Here is a 21861-nt window from a genome sequence, read left to right on the forward strand (position 1 = left end):
AAATCAGACTATACCACTGTTTTTCTCTTGCCTAAATATAAACAGCAACTGAAACAGGAAGTTCCAGTTTAGAGGGAGGCCATCACTGGACTGACCAATCCGAGGTTGCTCTCCAGGGGCCATATTACAGAAAGTTCCTATCTTGAGTCTTAAGTTAAGATAGGAAGAGTCTAAGATTTTTCTCAATTTGGTATTACAGAAGCAAATCCTAACTAACATTAGGAATCCTATCTTATCTTAATTCATCCTATCTTATGTCAGGTAAGGAAATCCTAAATACTCAATCCAACATCGTTTATCAATTTATGTCTGTTACCTAGCAAACGATGCCACTTTTCTCATTTTGCTGAGCTAAACGGCTTTTAATCGCTGTTTTTTTAATGAAACACACACTGAAAATGGAGCAACAACTACTGTCATTGGACCTCAAGTCAGATGACTTATCCCTCTGTCGAGAAATCCAAATCCACATAATGCTTAACTGGGGAGATTAAAGACAGAGAGTGGGCTAAAATAGCGGACACAGTGTCCTCCGCATATCCGGCATCCAGCGGAGCGCTGATGCTGTCAAAAAGAAAAAAAGTCCATTTACAGTGATATGAAGACACAGGCAACTGTTGTGTCCAAAGAGCAGATGAAACCGCTGGTGGCTCCTCCTGTGCTCCCTCACTGACTCTAAGGCTACTCTTCTTGGGAAAGTTAATAATTACAGTTAAAAAAAATAGGCTAATAATAATAAGAAGAAAGGCTAAAGTCATGTTTTTCATGTATTTCTTGAATTTAACGATCTTCTCCTATCAAAGAGTTGCATTAGGATCCTTTTGTTACATCAAGCCTTTACATTATGTTACAGAATGAGACATTATCTAGCGTTACATCGCCTACAGCCTTTCTACTAACGAGTGTTTTGTCATCAAACACATTGGTAGAATCAATTAGGTTCTGCCTGTTGACATTTTATTAATTTTGTAAAAGCAATAAAAGAGCAGCCATGTGGATTAAATGAGTTAGCAAACACTACCTGGTGGAAAAGTAAAAGTTAGGACAGCTTAACAGTTTTTAAGTTTGGACGCTTCTGTAATACACTTTTCTTATCTAATGTTATGAAAGGAATATTGACTTAGGAACTGTTAATCTGTAATGGCCTTTTTCCTATATCAGTTCCTAACCCTTATTACCATGGTTATTAAGCAGTTAGGATAGGATCTGCCGGTTAGGAAGTTTCTATAATATGGCCCCAGGTACCTCTGAATAACACAAACTAGGACACTAGGCGCAGTTCTGATAATGATGTCAATGTGTTAAGGACTGTGTTATGGGATTTATTGGGAAATTAATGGATGATATTGTTCCCAAGATGACCATCACGACCTTTCCCAATCAGAAGCCATGATCCGTGTTGCTCTGAAGGCCAGCACATCACAGACGCATATATCACAGGACTTGCGATAGAGAACATCACCTGGCTCCAGCAGATCCAGGTCCCTTCTTTGTGGCTAAAAAGTTTTGACTACCGTGGTTGGAATGCCATCACAGTTGAAAATAAATACTCTTTGCCTTTGATTAACTCAGCGTTTGGACCCATTCAGGAAGCCACCATCTAAGCTGGATCTACAATCTGGTGAGAAGTAAGGATCAAAGACCAAGTGATCAAAGCTCCAACCATATGCCGTTTTCTATTGTCGCTAACTCCAGTTCTTTGCCCTCACTTATCGTCCAAGCTGTCAGAACCTCAAGCCTGCAGCGGAAGCACACCACCTGGTTCTGTGTCACTTTGGCATTAGCTGTACCCTGACTCTCCTGAAGCAGTCAGCTTCAGGTGGCCTTCCATGACATGCTTTCATTAATGCTTGTATGCTGTGTGCCCATGCCAAGGCCTCGCACCCACCAACCACCTGCTGACCTTCTCCACCCACTGCCGGTTCCTGGTCAACCTTGGTCCGACATCACCCTGGATTTTGTTTGGACTAGCTTCTTTGCAAGGTAATACCACTGTACTCACTATTGTGGAGATTTTCCAAAGCTGTACATTTTGTGTCTTTCCCTAACATCCCCACAGCACTGGAAACTCCTCCTTGTTAACCATGTCTTCTGCCTCCATGGGATCTCCACTGACATAGTGTCTGGAAGGCATTCTGCCAAGCCCCCAGAGCCACAATGAGTCTGTCCTTGGGTTACCATCCACAAAAGGTCAGATGGAGTGGGCCAACTAAGACCTGGGAGTGGCCCTTCAGTGTGTGATGGTCTGGAACCCCTCCTCCTGGAGTACCTATCTGGCTTGAGTCAAGTATGCCCACCACTACCTGTCAAGCGTTGCCACAGGTATGTCATCATTCCTTTGTGCCACAGGATTCCAACCACCTCTGTTCCCAGCCCAGTAAGATGAAGTTTCGTTCCCCCCTCCCCCTCTGTTCAAGCCCACCTCTATCAATGCTGTAAGGTTCAGAAGGATGCTCAAGCTGAGCTCGTGAAACAGGTAGCCTATGATGTTTGGCTTTCCTCCAAATATCTCCCTTTGAGAACTAAATCAAAAGCTTACTCCTCTCTATATTGGTCCTTTTGAAATTTAAACTGTCATCAACCCCTCAGTTGTTCAGCTCAAGCTTCCCTCTCACATGAGGATTCACCCCACCTTTCATGTGTCCCAGTTGAAGTCTGTCTCCTCCAGCTGCTGACCATTCAGTTTACATCTGGCGGCAACTGGATGTGCTCCGTCTGGTGCAGGACTATCTGTACCTGGTGGATTGGGAGGGTTATGGTCCAGAGGAATGCCGCTGGGTCCCTCTCCAGGATATCCTGGACGCATCTGTGGTCAGGATTTTCAGATCTCCATTTGGAAAGTTCCTTAAGTGCTGAGAATTCATGAAATTTACTACTACTTTCAAACTTACACTGAACAAAATGAACACTGAACTAAATTGAAACTGTCAGGAACCGCAAATCTTTCAGGAGAGGAAGAATGTTTTTAAATTGTTTTGCGAAGAGCAGTTAATCAAACGGTACCATTTGGACAGAGCAGGCATCGTCTTTGTCAATTAGTTGGTGAGGAATGTCATCTCACCACTGACTGCGCAGCAATGTGTTTTCCGCTGAATTGAAGGTGGGGCAGCAATGCAATGCTGATGATTTGGGGCCATCACAATCATCAATAAGCCGAATTGTCATGGAAATAATTAAGGTACTTACATCTCCACACATAGTCACACGTTTCATCGATTTCCCAACATCACCCCGCATAATCAGACAGATGCAAACACAATTCATGCAAACAGCTGGCTTCCCAGGAGTAGTAGACGCAATTGATGGCACTCATGTAAAGATAGATGCTCCCAGCGTAAACAAGAATATTTATGTGAACAAGAAGAGGTACCACAGCATCATTTGGATGTGGTACCCAAATGGCCTGGGTCTACCCATGACGCGCGGATATTGAATAAAAGTGGCCTGAAGCAGCTGTTTGAAAGCCACTTTGTTCCGCCGGGGTGTCATCTAATGAGGGATACCCTTTATGCCAATTCAAAAATCAACCTACAACAACAGGTAGGCATTATTTTAAGCTAAAATAAACAATTGTTTTTATAGTTTATTAATAGAACACTGTATCCTAATTTAGGCTATAATTAAGGTTTTAATTTCTTCTTCCTTCACAGGGCACATCGTATCACAAGAAGTGTGATGGAGAGAGGGATTGGCCAGTGAAAGCGCAGATTCCACATTCTACACTACTGCATAATGTTTGCAAGAGGCACAACATCCCTGGCTCCCCTCCACCACCTCACAAAGGTTGCTAAGTGGTTTGCCTGGGGGACCGCCGCCTGAGTTTGAATATCAGCTATAATAATGACTACAAGTAAATAAGGTAGGGCTAAGTGCAACGGGCCTAGGCAAGCAAATGGGAAAATTAATTATACATATCTGTTCGTAAAATATTGGATCGGAAGGCAGCTATTTCAGTACGGCTTTTGCTGAGAATGTTATATTTCTTCTCACAGCTTCACAGATCTGTGAAGCATTTAAATGTCTGGAGATGTCCTCCCATGCCTTTTTCTTGTCAGCGCTGGTTAATGTCGGGCTGAACTTGCCTTTTATAACATGTTTCCTCAGTATGGCAAATTCAGCAAGCAGTAGTGCTTCTTCTTCCCTCCAGTTCGGTTTTCTTTTGGAATCCATGGTGGCCATGATTACATCATAAAATCTAGGCTATATATAGTTAGGTCGGTTAACAGCACACTCGTTTAAAATTTATATTCAAGAAATGGTGGAAAACGTGTTGAAAACTCTTTCATTTCCAATGTGTATATAATAATGTATTCTCTTAAATTCTTTATTGTCAAATGTGTATTGAATGTAAACTAGTCTTAGGTATTTCAACATTCAATGTGAATTTGTCTGAGAACATTCTTCAATAAGGAAATCTATGCAGTTATTTGTCCTTGTCTATGTTGTCATGCAAAATCCTGTTTGCAGCAAAGCAATGTATTGTAAATCAGCTCTAAGACTGACACTTAAGATTTGGTTCTACACTTTACTTAAATTAGGACTGAGATGCTTGCTAACTGACTTTTAAACAGAGCCTTGAGACAATATTTTTTTTTATTCCTAAGTCAGTTCTAGAGTAATTCTGAGAAGCTTGATAAATACAAGACAAAAGGGAGATGTCAAGCAGTGAAAATGATTTTGCAGACACCCCATCTGTCTGCAGCTCCTACAAGTCCTGACACTGATGGCGCTCTGTCTCTCACTACTATCATTTCCCCCCTTGCTTTTCTCCACTGGAGGTACCTCCTCGAGGCTGTTGTCACTCTCTGCCTGCATCTTGCATTTGGCACTGCAGCTACCAGAAGGGGCTGAGCTGTCCTCCCTCTCTATCTCTACTGCTGTTCTCCTTTTCTTGCTGTGTTCCTTCCTCATCCTCTATTTCATCCTCATCATCATCATCCACCTGAATATTAGTATCTGGCAGCTGTCTGAGTTATGAAGTGATAGCCTACTGTGCTTTTGATGGGTGTGGAAAAACTGATTGACACAAAGCGAGGACGTGTTTTTAGACGTTTATACTAAACTTAACTAGCCATTTCCCAGCTATAGCTTCATATTTAACAGACAGATGAGTAGATTGATACCACTCGTGTCTTACTCAGCAAGAGAGTGAATAAGCATACTTTTCAAAATGTTGAACTATTACCTTAACAATATAAGGGAACCTCTATTGCATATTATTCACGTTATAAGTTGGATATTCCCATTGATTCCGTTTTACAGTGTATTATCTCTCTCGTCTACAAACTGGATCACTTTAGCGTTGCATACTCAAATGTTTTCAATATTCCAATAATCTCTCTTCAAGTTTTTAGAGGTTTGAAATGCATAAATTACTTCATTAAACTTTTTTCCCCACAAACTGCAAACATTACAGTCAGCACTTCATCTTAGGGCCTTAAGCACACCGTCCAGAAGTGCAGCCATTTGCACTTTTTATAAGCTTTATCCCTACCTAGTTATTCTAAGATCTGCTGCTAAATTTGTCCCTCATTCCTTCTGCCTAAGCTTAAGCCGTCAGCCCAGTAATACAGCTTCAAGAGCACATCTCCTACCAAATTTATTTATTTATATGTGTCTGCCTTTGGTTAAGGCCACCACACTGCCAGGTTCCAGCACAGAGTGGGTTATTTCACAATGCCTGTCTCTGTGGTATAGCTTATCTGTAAAGCACCCTGTTTGATGCCAGGCAAGGTCATTTTGATAAGTAAAAAAGCAACCACTGAAGAGTTCACTATACTTCGATATGGTTAAAGACAGGTATACTTATTTTTGACAATAAAGGATGGATATACATATTTAATATTTAAGAAATAATTGTCCAAAAAGCAAAGAAAACAATTTGAAACATGAAATGGCGAAATTTCTTGTCTCTCAGTGAACACAGAATATCATGTTTTTTGACTTATGCTACTCTTGAATCTCACTCAGCTCTGTAGGAGTTCCATCTTGTGTGATATTCCACTTTTTTCTCAGAGAAAAAAAGTTTTGAATAGTTCACCTAGAGTTTAAAATGTTGAAATGGTGCTTCAGTCACATCTTTCATGCTGTTAGATATTTTTGATTGAGTGAAAGATCTATGCAACTTGACACAGAAATCTATTTGTTCCTGCGAGAATTAACACAATTTTCTTTGGGCACATATAGGCTACTATGCTCTATGACACCATGTAACATTTTATTCTCACAATCTTCACACTTCAAACACAGCTTTATCTTTGCCTAACATGCAGAGGTGGAGTTCTTTCAATACAGTTTCATATCTCATGCTGTTCTTCCCTCTGTCAAAAAACAGTGAGGTGATATTTGGGTAACTGCAGGCTGTGAGGTAGAGCACCAGACTCCACCAGAACGCCTGGAGTCAGCAAGGGGGAGGGACGTCATGATGTGTCAGCCAGCATCACATCACGTTTGGCTTCCAGCAAGGCGAAGGTCTCTGGCCAAATCAGTTTATATAATAGACAGGATGAAAAACAGCAACCTCAGTCAGATGCAGTCTGTACACTCAGACACAATGAGGGCCATATACGCATGATGTTTTCACAAGTGATTAGGCCATTTCAGTATGCAATGAAAAAATGCTTGCTACAAATAGGTACTCGATTACAGTTGCAGCCATTATAGTTGGGTAAAGTTTGACAAATTTTAGAGTTCATTGGGAGGTGAAACTTAATCCTGGCCTTTGGAGTTGAGGGTGCAATGAAATGAGGTTGAGGAGGTAGGGATGAACATAGGGATCGATGATATGCCATGAGGCGTGGTAGGGAGGAACCTAAGTAGTCAGAATCAGGGTGGCAAGTTTCACATCGCTTTCACGGAATACCATGCCCGTGGTATGAAAATTGACGGTTATCATGCCATGTAAATTTATTATCTATAGTAACTTTATTTTTATTGTTTTTGGCATTTATTTTGTTTTGTTTTTGTGGTGCAGGTTAAGGTGTGATGGTGTTGAATGCAGCCTTGACTTAACTCTGGCCAACTTCTTTATTAGGCTTAGGCTTTATAAGACACCCGTGTTACCTTGCTCCCTCTTTGCATCCTGATCTGTCCCTGCTGTGGTTGTGGTAGTGATGGACAAACTGAGGCTTTGTGAAACATTGAAACGTTTGAAGCAATTGTGCTGGAATTGTGTCGAGGCTTCGAAACACTTCGACCCGTCTCCACAGTGCCACCTACTGGTCACTTTTGACATCGACACATCTTGGTAGGGGTTTCATTGAAACAATGACCCGCGTTTACAAAAGAAATGCAGATACTCGCAAGACATAAAAGGAATAGAATTAATAGGTAGTTGAAGTTAGTGAGTAGAGAATATAATAGTATACAAATCTAAGAATTTAGCCTAATAATAAATGATAATAAATGTGGATAGCTACACTATTATACAGTAGCTTATTAACAAAGGTGTAATGATAGTTAGCAGGAAAGATATAGGCCCTAGTGTAATAATTAATAATAATGAGTGCTGGCAGTTGTAGTGGAACAACGGTGTGGATTTGTGCATTTTATATTGAATAAATTTGGAGCTACTCCAAATTCCTTTCCCTCTCCCAGAGAGGCGCAGGGGGTTTTGGAGATCAACTTTCAACGGACTGCTGGGGAGACCCCAACGGAAGGGGGGGTGAAAGTTGCTTTCTTTAAGTGCTATGCCTGGGTAGTTGATCGTAAAACAGGCACCTTTTTGATCTACGAAGCTGATAACACGGGGCCTGACTGTTAAACTGTCAAAGGGACACGAACCAGCGATTAGCATTTCCCTGAACAGCCTATCAAAACTGCCCCCCCCCCCCCACACACACATGTAATCGTGGCAACTGACCTTGCTCTGTGTTTCATTACCCCATCAAGGGATACCCCTGTCTCACCCAAGTTGTGACATAACCCAGGAGCGCCGAACTTTAAATAACCAAAAACTGGAGTCTCCAAAGACTCAAAGCATTTAATTAAATCTTTAGTTACTTGATTACGTTTGCCTCTATCTGAGTAGTTATGTTAACATGTTGTTGCTATCTGTTGTTGATATTAGTGCTGAAAAGAATCTAAATAGGTTACTTGTGCAGTGTTTTTATTTTCAGCAAGACACTCCCTCATCTAATGTAATCAATGCTTGTTCATAATACTTTTCTACAAAATTCCTTTAGAAATGATGATAAAGAAATGTCTTACTATACTCTTAATCGCCTGCTTGAATTTAAGGATGAATAACTAAATTCCCCAGTTCCTAAGGAGAGATGATCTTGGATTAATCTAAGCTTTCCTCATGTAACCTGAGCCCCCCCAAGTGGACGAAATAAGTATTACATACCATCGTTGGAAATGCCGTTAAATGTATAAATATCCTGACCAATAATGTGACAACTGTTTCCTGTTACCAAATGCTTAACTTAGAACGGTGCAACCGTTTGACCATTGAGGTTCGATTGTGGAAAATATTTGATTATAATACGTGCAAATAGATTTTTTCTTTTAGACATTAAGTTTAGAAAGGCAGTCCCTCGGGAACCCTGAAACGCCCTCTGGGGAACCACGCCCCAGACAGCAAAAGAGCGACACGCGATGTCGTTCGCTCTCTTCTCCCCTCTGTCTTCTCTTCTCTGCTCTCTCCCTCTCGGCTCTCTGGACGCTCCGGCACGCGTCCGGCGTGCCTCGCCAGGCAACGCCCTGAGAGTTCGGCCAGCCCTTTGTTCGCTTGAAGCTACACATGCGAAGTGACGCAACATCGATCTGCCCCTCAGTTTGTTTTATTCTCTCTTTCTTTTGTTTTGTTGAAGTTATCAGTCCGTTAAGTTACACTGGACTAATTCAGGAATGACCAAGTTCCATTTTTTTTAAAGCTTTTTCGTCGAGCCAACTTCACCGAGGTCAGACCAAGCCACGTGGTCTCGCCAGCGGCAACGAAGGAAACCTGAAAACAGCCGAATTGCCAGACGGAGGATGGCGTTTTCTTCAGTCAGACACGGAGAACCCCGGAGAATCCCTAGCAAAAAGCCAGGATCGGGCTGCTAGCGTGGGACCCGTGCAACAGGCCAAAGCGGGCCGACAAGCTGTAAAACATAACAACATTCTGTGGTCAGAGATTTCCTTTTAACTCTTAAACTCATAGCATTAGCTTACTTTCATTAGTTCTCCTATGCCGTATGAGTCAAATGCTTCCCACAATCAAACCTCCAGGATCATTGTGCCGCCATTGCTTATTTACCCTTTTATATCACATTAGTTAGAGAATAAATTCACTGTAATATAATCAAGAACTGTGTGTGTTGCCTATTTCTACGTCCCTGCCAAGAGAATTGACACTTTAGATATGAGACTGACTGATTTAAGATAATTGAGCGATTATTAACTAACTGATCACTAGTAATAATTGTATCATTATTAAAAGCTACCTAGAGGTCCGGAGACTCTAGGATTATAACATCTCCGGTGGTGCCCTGAAACGAGGAATATGGTTGATTTTTATGAATATTAAAATTCATAATTGGGTATTAATTCTCATAAATTTATTAAAATGCATAACTAAATTTAAGCCTGCTACACAGTGATGAGATCTAATGGATTAAAAATCTGCAACTGAGTAAAGTTTAAGTTGTTTCAAGAATGATAAATGAAAAGTGTATGTCAAGAATTGTATTCAGAAATATTCAGCTGTTTTGTGGCTGAGTCGGGGGGGGTTCGTAATTGACATCCCCAGCCTTGGAAAAATTTGGTCACATGGAACATTTGTTGCTGGCAAAGATAAGTATTTTAAGTAAGGCCTACAGGTGCGCATATAGGATACTACAGCACGTCGCTCCAATAAATCAAATGATTGTGGGTCCTTGGAACAAATCTGTCAAATGAGTTAGAGGCTGATGTGCGGTTTGTTCCAAACACTGTGAATCAAGCATAGAACCGGCAGGTGTGCCACCTTTCGAAACAGGGGTGAAACACACCGAAGCCTCGCTTCACTATAGTCACGTGACATTGATGTTTTGAACCACGCTTTGGAGCAGTGTTTCAAAATGTCTGTGCTTTGGGATCTCGACACAGCGTCGACACATCAGTATCGAGCGTCCCATCCCTAGGTTGTGGTTGGTGTTTGTTGCCTAGGTAGGTGAAACGAATAGTTTAATGCACATCTTTTTCCCCTTAACAGTTTATGTGGCTTTCCTGCTCCTTGATACTGTTAGGAACCTCCTTTTCTCCTGCCCTATGACCATTGATTGTTGTATCTTCATGACTCATCTCAGAGGTGGTGAGTAGATGCATGCTTTTAAATGTATTTCAACGAATCAAGGTTGAGCTTAGCTAATTGTTTCCCTCACTTTTCCAGTTCCTCCTCGTTTTAGACCATTGCAGTTTTGCCCCTTTTAGTTTGTTAGTTTTGCTCTAGTTTTGTTCCACCTTTTCCCTATTGAGTTATCTTTGTAATTTTGTATTACTTTAGCTTACACCTGATTTGATTTAGTTGTATATTCTTGTGGGTTTTGGTGGTGTTTGCCCTTGTTCAGCCAACTGGATTACTTTGTTAATTTTATATTTAGTTTATATTTTGAGCAGGGTGCCATCTTGTTGGGAGGCTAGGTTCCCGTGGCAGGGTCCCTTCACTTTTCTGCATGTGTAATTGCATGGGGACACTATATAGACTGCACTTTTTTGCTGTAAGTAATGCTGTGAGGTTCGTAGTGCTGAACTTAAGGTGGGTAGTGGTAGCACTCCTCAGCGTAGTCTGCCCCTCCACAAGTGACCTCTACTTAGTTTTGGTTAAAGTTATTTGGGGCGCTGGATCTATTGTCACGTTCGCTGGATGCGCAGAGCAGGGGAGAGCCCAAATGCAAGACACAGAGAGCAGAGGTCTAGTTCCAGAGTATATAATCCAGGGTTAGACAGGCAGGCATGAACAAAAACTCACAGGTACAGGGAACTGGTACATCCAAAAACCAGAGCAGGTAAGTAGCAACTTGCAGAACTTACAACAACCAACTGAGCATACATGCGACAATGACCGGACAGGGAATGAATAGAAACACCAAACATTTATACACAGCGACTAACGAGCAGGGCGGGACCAACACAGGTGACTGGGATCAGTGTTAACGAGGCAGAGAGACAGAAGGGGAAAACAGAGAGACTAGATGGCAGGCAGATTACTGGAGGAAACAGAGAGGCAGGCAGGCAGAGACAGCAAAGGGGAACAAAGAGGCAGGCAGACAGAGTAATAACTGGGGGAACAGATGGAACACTGGCACTGGCAGACATGGGACAAAATAATAACCAACACAGACAGAACACATGTAACAAAATACCAACTGAAAACCAAAACCTAGACACAGAGAAAACAAAATCAAAACACAGAAGACATGACCAAAATAATATAATCCAGACAAGCCCAGGACAGGATCGTGACATCTATATACTTTCTTTATTTGAATTTATATTAAAGTTGTTTTTAACTATTGTAATGAAGTTTTATCTACCATTCATAGTTCTTGCTGTTTCACATTGCTTTTCCTTTCAGCAGTTCCAGTCCTTTCAGCAGTTCCTGTTTTTTTGCTTATTAAAAATATATATTTGGTATATTTTGAGTCACGTCTCTGCCTCATCATTAACGTTTGCTTTTTTTCTCTTTATTCTACTTAAATAATCAAGGTTTGAGTATTTCCTGGGGTGCAATTCCCTAGGTGGCATTGGCTTTGAATCAGTTCCCACCTTCCTGGTCTACTGTGACACATTTTGAATAATGTAAGTTCTAGACATTCTGATAATCACTCCATACCAGTTGTAATGCACCAATTCATTGTTTGCCAACTGCCAATAAAACTGAAAAGAAGAAACGACAGACAGCAAGCAATAAGTTAATATCATGAAGCACACCTTCAGTCATACCAGTTTATGACCTCTAATACTTCTTGGTGTGTAAGAACTTTGTTCAATATGTACTGTCTAACATAACTGGCACAAGTAAAAAGACAAAGTTGGCAACTAACTGGTCAACATAATGGAGCACTGGAGTTGGTGGAAAAAGGCAGAGCTGAAAGAAGACTGGACCCAAATTGAAATGAATGCTTATGATGTTTATGTTCATATTTGCTATATGCGTAAATAAGCACGTGTTAACAAGTTGGACATAACTTTTGGTCCTTTAAGTGGACCAATCAGTGAATGAAAGTCTAAGCTAAGGGGAAACCATAGACTGTAAACAGAGGGGAAACACTAGTTGGAGGCCTGGGGCCTGTACTACAAAGGGAGTTTAACTTGGTTATTGGGGAAAGTTGGGTTGAAACGAAGGTTACGATATGGTAACCCTAGTTCTATAAGCACAGGTGGAGCCCTCTAGTGGACTCTATGGGTACAGTGGGTTTTAACCAGAACAAAGAAATATAACCACATTACTCCTATTTTAGCTTCATTACACTGGCTCCCAGTATGTTTTAGAATTTACTTTAAAATTCTATTGATCACTTTTAAAGCTCTTCATGGCCTCTCGCCTTGTTATATTTCTGAACTTTTAGTCCCATACACACCACGTACGTACCTTGAGATCCTCGGGCAGAGGTCTGTTGTCTGTTCCAGAGTCTTGACTGAAAACTAAAGGGAACAGAGTGTTTGCTGTCAGGGCCCCGAGGCTCTGGAACAGCCTGCCCGAGGAAATCAGGTCAGCTACGTCAGTGAACTCTTAAGTCCCTTCTTAAAACATACTTTTATAGGAGAGCCTTTCCCGATCTTATTTGACTTTATTTTATCCCTTTTATTTTATTCTATTTTACTAATTTTATATTTATTTTAAACGTGTATTTTAGTCTTTTCAATGTTTTCATGCTTTTATCTTGTATTGTTTTTGTATTATTGTCGTTTGGGTATTATTGTCTTTACACTTGTTAAAGCACTTTGTAACTTGTTTTTGAAAAGTGCTCTACAAAGAAAGATTATTATTATTATTATTATTATTATTATTATTGTCTCAATCCAGCTGCACTGTGGACACCAAGAACCAGCATGCAGCTGGGGTGAACCGACAGGCACACAGCTCACTCACCTTCTTAGCAGAGCTGAGAGCAAAGCGCAGGGCTGCTCAAGAAATAGCATTTTCAATGTGGACTGCTCCAGGGGCTCATAAGGTGCAGCTATTAGAGCCACCAACACAAACAGCAAGTCCTACTGAAGCGCCGAGAGACACGACACCGGTCGCTGTCTTCTCATACCCTGTAGAAAGCGTATCACAAGGGAGTGGGTAAAGACTGTTCTGTCACCAAACCCCCTGTGACAGGAGAGATAGCTGCAGCGCAACAGCCCCTTCTCCATCAGACCCTGCAGGAAAGAGAAAACCCCACCAAACAGGTAGGCAGATCCATCTCCCTCTCAATGCATCAACGCTGAAAGCCCAAACACTTAGCTTTACAGCAAGACGTGGTAGAGACTGCCCGCCACTTGGATGGTCTGTGCGACCTCAGCGGATAGACCAGCCTGAGTCTGCCTCTCCACAATTTTAGGAGCAAAACCTGGAGAGACTGGTCCAACACCAGTATTGTGCATATGAAGCCTCACCCTTGTGACAGAGCCCCCCAGACCATAGGTACAGGCCAGGGCTTTGTCACTGTAGGCTGCGTCACTTCTACCAGAATGACGAACGTCCGTTCCCGCCTCACCTAACTGGAGGGATGAGATGCGGTGGGGGAGAAAGCAAACAGCAGCCCTTCTGGCAATGGCGCGTGTGTAACGCGTCCATCCCCAAGGGTGGGCTGTCCTGTGGCTGAATTGAGAACCACAGCGGGCAGTGGGTGTTGGCAAACAGATCCACTTCCGCTCTCCCGAAGCAAGCTCAGATCTGCTGAACCACATTGTTGTGCAGTCTCCACTAGTTCGGTTGTGGGCCAGCCCTCGACATGAGGTCAGCCACCGCCGTTCTCCAAGCCTCGGAAGTGAAGGGCTTTCAGAGACAGCAGGTGATCTGATGTCCACGTCTATAGGTTCCCTGCCAGCGCAGAGTGGATTGGACTTTGCCCTGTCTTTTGATGTACGCACTGGAGGAAACGCACCACCACACTAGAAACACAACCTGGAGTGGATTGTGGATGTGTGGTGTGTGGCCCCCTCGGCTCTCCTCGGGAGCCACAACACTCACTGCACTCCCCTGGCAGGTCCCTCCCCATCCAGTGAGAGACTCATCTATGAAGACTGACACGGATGAAGACACCCTGGCGAGCAGCACCCGTGCTGCCAGACAGTGAGAGACCCCCAGAATCGCAGGTCCTCCTGCACTAGAGTTGAAAGGGGGAGGGTCACTGTGCATCACCTTTGCCTCTTGAGGTCCAGATGCAGGCTGGCAACCCAACATTGTAGCCGTCGCATGTGCAGCAAGCCCAGAGGGACCACCTAATGGACCAGTTTCAGTCACTGTAAGTTAAGTTTTTTAAAAGTTAGAGACTGAACCTTTAACTGGAGTTTGTGCACCTTGGCATAAACGGAGCATGTTATTTCATAATGGCGTATGCTGCATATTTTCCCCAGAAGAATGCACAATGACAGCATAGGAGGAATGTTAAATGCTAACGGTCAAATCTAACACCAAACAACAAAGCCAGGGAGGCTTGTAGCGCACTGAGTAAATTTGTACAAAACTGTACAGAGTTCTTGTTGTAATTCGCTATTTTGTCTGATGGACTGTTCTCTACTTTGTAATATGATTGAGATGGAAAGCTAAAGCTGCATATTATAGTCATTGTAGTAACCGTTGCAATCCCTCACAAAACTAAATATTTACTGGAAAAACATCACAAATGGAAAAGTAAAATACCTGAATATTCTCTGACATTAGTCACACATTTATGCAAGTGTAGTAGGATGGAAATGCTACATGTTTAGTTTTATATAAACAGACACCCCCCATTTTTTTTGTTATAATTGATCTATCCTAATACACTAAGTCACAACATAAAGGTAATGCACTTGATGGTGCATTACTGCGTAATGCATAGATGGTGCTCTGGTACCGCTGTGGATCAAATAGGGAGGCTGCAGCTACAAGCTCCGCTCATGCGCAGCTCAGAAATAAACGAGTTCTGGCTTGAGCAAGACGTTAAAGGCAGGGTAGGCAATATGCTTCTAAAACACTTTTTGTCATATTTGTTAAAACTGTCTATATACACCAATGCATATTAAAAAGTTAGGTGCACTGAAAAAGAGAGTATAAAAATCGGCTGTCTGTAGTCCTCTCAGGGCTGCAGTAAACACAGCCACTCGTTTCATTCGGACCAAATGCAATGATTGGCTGGCTGACTGTCACTCTCCCTCACTGCCATGGCTACCAGCCATGCTGCTACAGGAGCTGCCCCTGTGCGCACACCCGGTCAGCTCGCTCAGACCTGACGAGCGAAGCGGCCAGGCAGGAGGTAATATCTGCATGGCTTTTCAAAGATAGTGACAACTGAGGAACACCAAGGGGCTGACTCACCGTGGTGGCTTTATTTCTGCTGGACAGGTAATCTGGCTTTTATCATTTTGACGGTAGCTACCTACTTAGCATACAGCTAACAGTTGCTATGAATGCAGACTGGTGTAGGAGCCAGAGTAGAGACGATGGATTATATCTAACTGTAGGTGAGCTGGAAATCAGCAGCGTGAGCTGTGTTTTCCGACGCTAACATTAGGTAAGACAATGTAAGTGTAGACTGCGCAGGTTTAGTTATTCACCATATAGGTTTATTGTTATACTATGCTTACCTAACTTTACGTTATCTTTCTGTTTGTGATTATCTTGTGTCTGCAGTTGATGTTTGACTGTATGTTACTTTTACAAATGTGGTGATGTAGCTGTGTGTTTGTAGTTATGAGAAAGACATGTCAACATTAGTATACATAAACAATGATGGCTGAAGGTCCCCAAGTATCTGTGTTTCTGGTATATAAGCTACCTATAATATACAGGTGCTGGTCATATAATTAGAATATCATCAAAAAGTTGATTTATTTCAGTAATTCCATTCGAAAAGTGAAACTTGGATATTATATTCATTCATTACACACAGACTGATATATTTCAAATGTTTATTTCATTTAATTGTGATGATTAAAATGAAAATCCCAAATTGAGTATCTCCGAAAATTAGAATATTACTTAAGACCAATACAAAAAAGGATTTTTAGAAATGTTCTGCTGAAAAGTATGAACATGAAAAGTATGAGCATGTACAGCACTCAATACTTAGTTGGGGCTCCTTTTGCCTGAATTACTGCAGCAATGCAGCATGGCATGGAGTCGATCAGTCTGTGGCACTGCTCAGGTGTTAAGAGAGCCCAGGTTGCTCTGATAGTGGCCTTCAGCTCTTCTGCATTGTTGGGTCTGGCCTATCACATCTTCCTCTTCACAATACCCAATAGATTTTCTATAGGGTTAAAGTCAGGCGAGTTTGCTGGCCAATTAAGAACAGGGATCCCATGGTCCTTAAACCAGGTACTGGTAGCTTTGGCACTGTGTGCAGGTGCCAGGTCCTGTTGGAAAATGAAATCTGCATCTCCATAAAGTTGGTCAGCAGCAGGAAGCATTAGGTTCTCTAAAACTTCCTGGTAGACGGCTGCATTGTCCTTGGACCTCAGAAAACACAGTGGACCAACACCAGCAGATGACATGGCACCCCAAAACATCACTGTGGAAACTTTACACTGGACTTCAAGCAATGTGGATTCTGTGCCTCTCCTCTCTTCCTCCAGACTCTGGGACCTTGATTTCCAAAGGAAATGCAAAATTTACTTTCATCAGAGAACATAACTTTGGACCACTCGGCAGCAGTCCAGTGCTTTTTGTCTTTAGCCCAGGCGAGACGCTTCTGACTCTGTGTCTTCTTCAAGAGTGGCTTGACACAAGGATTGCGACAGCTGAAACCCATGTCTTGCATACGTCTGTGCGTGGTGATTCTTGAAGCACTGACTCCAGCTGCAGTCCACTCTTTGTGAATCTCCCCCACATTTTTGAATGGGTTTTGTTTCACAATCCTCTCCAGGGTATGGTTATCCCTATTGCTTGTACACTTTTTTCTACCACATCTTTTCCTTCCCTTCGCCTCTCTATTAATGTGCTTGGACACAGAGCTCTGTAAACAGCAAGCCTCTTTAGCAATAACCTTTTGTGCCTTGCCCTCCTTGTGCAAGGTGTCAATGGTCGTCTTTTGGACAGCTGTCAAGTCAGCCGTCTTCCCCATGATTGTGTAGCCTACAGAACTAGACTGAGAGACCATTTAAAGGCCTTTGCAGGTGTTTTGAGTTAATTAGCTGATTAGAGTGTGGCACCAGGTGTCTTCAATATTGAACCTTTTCACAATATTCAAATTTTCTGAGATTCTGATTTTGGGGTTTTCATTAGTTGTCAGTTATCATCAAAATTAAAAGGAATGAACACTTGAAATATATCAGTATGTGTGGAATGAATGTATTATGTCTTACTGCTTGTGTTTCTTCCCGCCGGGTTGCTGGTAAACAGCCTCACACTGGCAGAGTCCGTGCATTCTCGGTTAGGACAACTTAAAGCTGTCGGCCAGTTGCTTTCTTTGCCAGGGAATTTCTCCGGGGTCCGTCTCTGGAAGGCTTATGGAAGAAACGTGCAGTGGGGGCCTTCCCGACCCTGTCTCGGGTCAGGTTTAAGTCGTCCTTTGTGGTTGCTGGCGAGCCCGTGACGTCGTCCGACCTCCGTGGGCTTAGCTCGACGTATAGAGCTTAAAAAGAACTGGGTCGTTCTTGAATTAACTAGTATAACTCAACGGACTGATGACAAGGGAAAAATTGATGTTGCGGCACTTCGCGTGTGTAGCTCCAAGCGAAACAGAGACTTTGTTGCGCTGGTCGAACTCTTACGGCGTTGCCGGGAGAGGCACGCTGGACGCGTGCCGGAGCGTCCAGAGAGCAGAGCGGAAGAGAAGAGAAGAGAAGAGCGAGGGAGAGGTCGTGTGTCACTCTTTTGTGGTCTGGGGCGTGGTTCCCCCAGGGGGCGTTTCCGGTTTCCCGAGGGACTGTCTTTCTAAACTTTTGATGTCTAAAAAGAAAGTCTATTTGCGCGTATTATAATCAAATATTTTCCACAATCAAACCTCAATGGTCAAACAGTTGTACCGTTCTAAGTTAAGCATTTGGTAACAGGAAAACAATTGTCACATTATTGGTAAGGATAAGTGGGTGACATTTATACATTAACGGCATTTCCGACGATGGATGTCCACTTGGGGGAGCTCAGGTTACATGACGAAAGCTTAGATTAACCCAAAACAATCTTTCCTTAGGAAATGGGGAATTCAGCCTTAAATTGAAGCTGGATAATTAATAGAGTATAGTATGACATTTCTTTATCATCATTTCTAAAGGAATTGTGTGAGAAAGTATTGTGAACAAGCATTGGTTACACATTAAATGACGGAGTGTCCTAAATCTTGCTGAAAATAAAAACACTGCAAAAGTAACTTATTTAGATTCTTTTCAGCACTAATATCAACAACAGATAGCAATAACATGGTAACATAACTACTCAAATAGAGGCAAACGTAATCAAGTAACTAAAACTAATACTGCTTTGAGTATTTGGTTATTTAAAGTTCAGCTGTCCTGGGTTATGTTACACTTAGGTGAGACAAGGAGTATCGCTTTGATGGGGTAATGAAACACAGAGCAAGGACAGTTGCCACGGTTACGTGGGGGGGGGGGCAGTTTAGGAATTCCTGCCCCATCCAAGGCGATTCTGATAGGTTGTTCAGGGAAATGCTAATCGCTGGTTAATGTCCCTTTGTCAGTTTAACAGTCAGGCACCGCGTTATCAGCTTCGTAGATCAAAAAGGCGCCAGTTTTATGATCAGGCTGCTCGAGGATAGCACTTAGAGAAAGCAACGTTTCCACCCCCTTTCTGTTGGGGTCTCTTTAGCAGTCTGTTGAAGTTGATCTTTAACCCCCCTGCTCCTCTCTGGGAGAGGAAAAGAGGAATTTGGAGTAGCTCCAAATTTATTTAATATAAAATGCACAAATCCACACTGTTGTCCCACTACAATATACTTTGTATTTTCTCTACCCTCCTGGGCATAAAACAAAAGCAATGTTACACGTATTCATCCACACAATTATTTGTGTAGCAGTTAGTGACATTACATCTTACACACTGCTAGGATTAAACCTCTGTATTGTCCTGGTGGATCAGGAGAACATTTGTGTATCTTCCAGAAACAGCAACTCAGTATCACGACTCTGTGTCTAAGTGCTCCACACTGCCACACTACAAACTGTCTGTATGCTGCCTGACTGAACTGTCTGTTACTCTGTCCTGGGTCTGGAAGATCAGCCATGTGTGGTGCATGGAAACACTGTAGTCTGGATGTTGTCCACAGACCTCAGATTCTGGCCTGAAAAGGAATATATAGTTGTTAGAACCCCAAATTGGAAAGATCTGTGTAATTGGAAAGAACATTCATCAACATCATCAGATATTTTTACCGAACAGGGGTTTGTTGTTCTCTAACAGGACTTCTGTGTCCACATTACACACCAGGTCAATGTACATGACACAGATGAGCCGAAGGCTGAAGCAGAGGTGTAGTTAGTTGTTGTAATCAGTAAACAATAATAAAAAAGTAATAACAATAGTGATGTATTACATTTATATAGCACTTTATTTTTGACACCCAAAGGGCTTAGGGAGAAACACCAGAGAAACTTTGAAACAAGTACACTGGGAGACAATAGACTAATATTAAAATATATATACCTGTTCATATGCCGTTGTCAAAGTATGAAGCTCGACGCAGGTATGTGCTGCTTGGCTTGTACCTCGTCCTCCCCGTCCTGCCTCTTCTTCCTCGGACCCTGGCAGCCTCCGTCCTCTGCTTCGCCTCGACCCCGGGCCGGTCCCGGTCCTGTCCCGGTCTGTGCTTGGCTCTGGAGTGCAGTCCTCATCAGAGACAATAAGCGTGTCGAGGTACTGCCATATTGTTAAGTGCAAGTGTAGGAGAGAGTGTGACGTTCAAGAAATGTGTAGAAAGATGTATGTGTATTTCATGCTAGTGTTACCATTAATGTTAGTAGAAATATAGTGTAATGTGTTAATAGGTGAGTGAGTGTATCAGAGGAATCAGGGTAAAGTGAGTGTGTGTTTTGAGTTTTGTTATTTTGTTACGTGTTATTTTGAGTTAAGTCGATTTTGAGTATGTGGAATATGTTAAATTATTTTGATGTCATGTGTACTTATTTTAAGTAAGGTAAAATGCTTTATGTATTGTATATTGTCAGTTTGGTTATGTCATTTGTTGTTTATTTGTGAAATGTTTAGCATTTGTGTAACATGCACTTTAAGCAGGAAGCTGAAGATAATGTGACTGAGACGTTATGTGATTGTAGTCAGAAATAAACGAGCTAACTTTGGTCATCTCTCTGTTAATCCACAGTGGCTACACAGTGCTCCCTAGCCTGTGTAACCTTTGCTGCCGGTCCAGATTACCCCTAGGTCTGGCGCCGGTAACACGAGAAACTCACAGAAAAATGTTTTTTGTCATGGAACCACATCACTTTGCAAGGCTACAACATCACACTGCTTGTTATTTATTATGCCTGCAGTGGAAAACAAATTATACTTAGCAATTGCATTCAGCAATGAGGAAATACTTGGACACTGACTTGGGCCTATTCAGAAGAAAACAAAGTGTTTTGGATTTTTTTCAGAGAATTTTTGAGTTTTGTTCTTGGAAATGTACCACCTTCAGTGAGATCTCTTCTCTAAATCACAGAGACTGAAAGGCTTCCTGCATGACCCTAATGTTGTGTTAACTTAATTTCAGCTGCAACCCCAGTGTGGCAACATGTCAAGATGACATCTAAAAATATTTTATCAAGTGGTGTGTGTAAATAGTTCTCATTATTAACAGTACAGATGTGGCGTGAAGTCTACTCTTATAATAGCCTATTCGTGTACATGGGGTAAAATCAAGTTAACCACGACGATAAGCTGTTAAGAGATGCATCGTAAATTGCCATGACAGCATCTGACACCTCGGGTAAAACATTCACCTTTTTTTGTACGGGTTAATTGGGAAGTTACACCAGATGTCACAAAGTTACTCCCGAAGCCAGTTACCTTATTTTGTAGAACAGGCCTCAGGTCACAAAATCTGAGTAAACAACTAAATGTTGTGTAACACCTGTGTCCGACTTTTCCACACACAGACAAGTCCCTCTGGTTGCTTGACGTGTGCCTTCTTTGGTGAGTTGTCTGGGAACGCTGCATGTCTTCACTACGGAGGCCAACTGTTAGTTACTTGTGCTAAAGTGCACATGTTAGTATCTTTTGTGCTTTGTACTACTAACATTTGAACATTGCTTCATGGGATGAAACCGTGATTGTTCCGTGATATTATCTGCACTAGGAAGTCATGTAGCTTATATCAAACACAAGAAATGTAGCCACATTTAGGTCAATTGTTTTTGACAAACTGCATATTCAACTTATCATTAGAGAATGTTCTAACTCAAAGCAACAGCTGTGCGTCACCTTGCACAACTACCTTTTACTTAATTTGCATACTGTTGCTATAACTATGTACTGATGGTCATCTGTTTATTATGCTACATAATAGAAGAGGAGACTGCCAGCTCAAAGCCATGAATATGCAATTAAACATACATTAGTGAATTATGATCTGCACTACAAGTTTATTTTTAAAAAAGGATTATCAACTGATATATTGCAGATCATTTTTAGGACTGCAACTAACTTATTTTTAGTTACAATTAATCTGCCCGATATTTTCATGATTAATCGATTAATCACTTGGGCTTTAAAATGCCAGGAAATAGTAAAACATTTTCATTGAAATTTCCTAA

Source organism: Micropterus salmoides, unplaced genomic scaffold (assembly GCF_014851395.1).
Source record: "Micropterus salmoides isolate LMB-PRFRI ecotype aquatic unplaced genomic scaffold, ASM1485139v1 Ms_hic_scaffold_1, whole genome shotgun sequence".
NCBI lineage: Eukaryota > Metazoa > Chordata > Actinopteri > Centrarchiformes > Centrarchidae > Micropterus > Micropterus salmoides.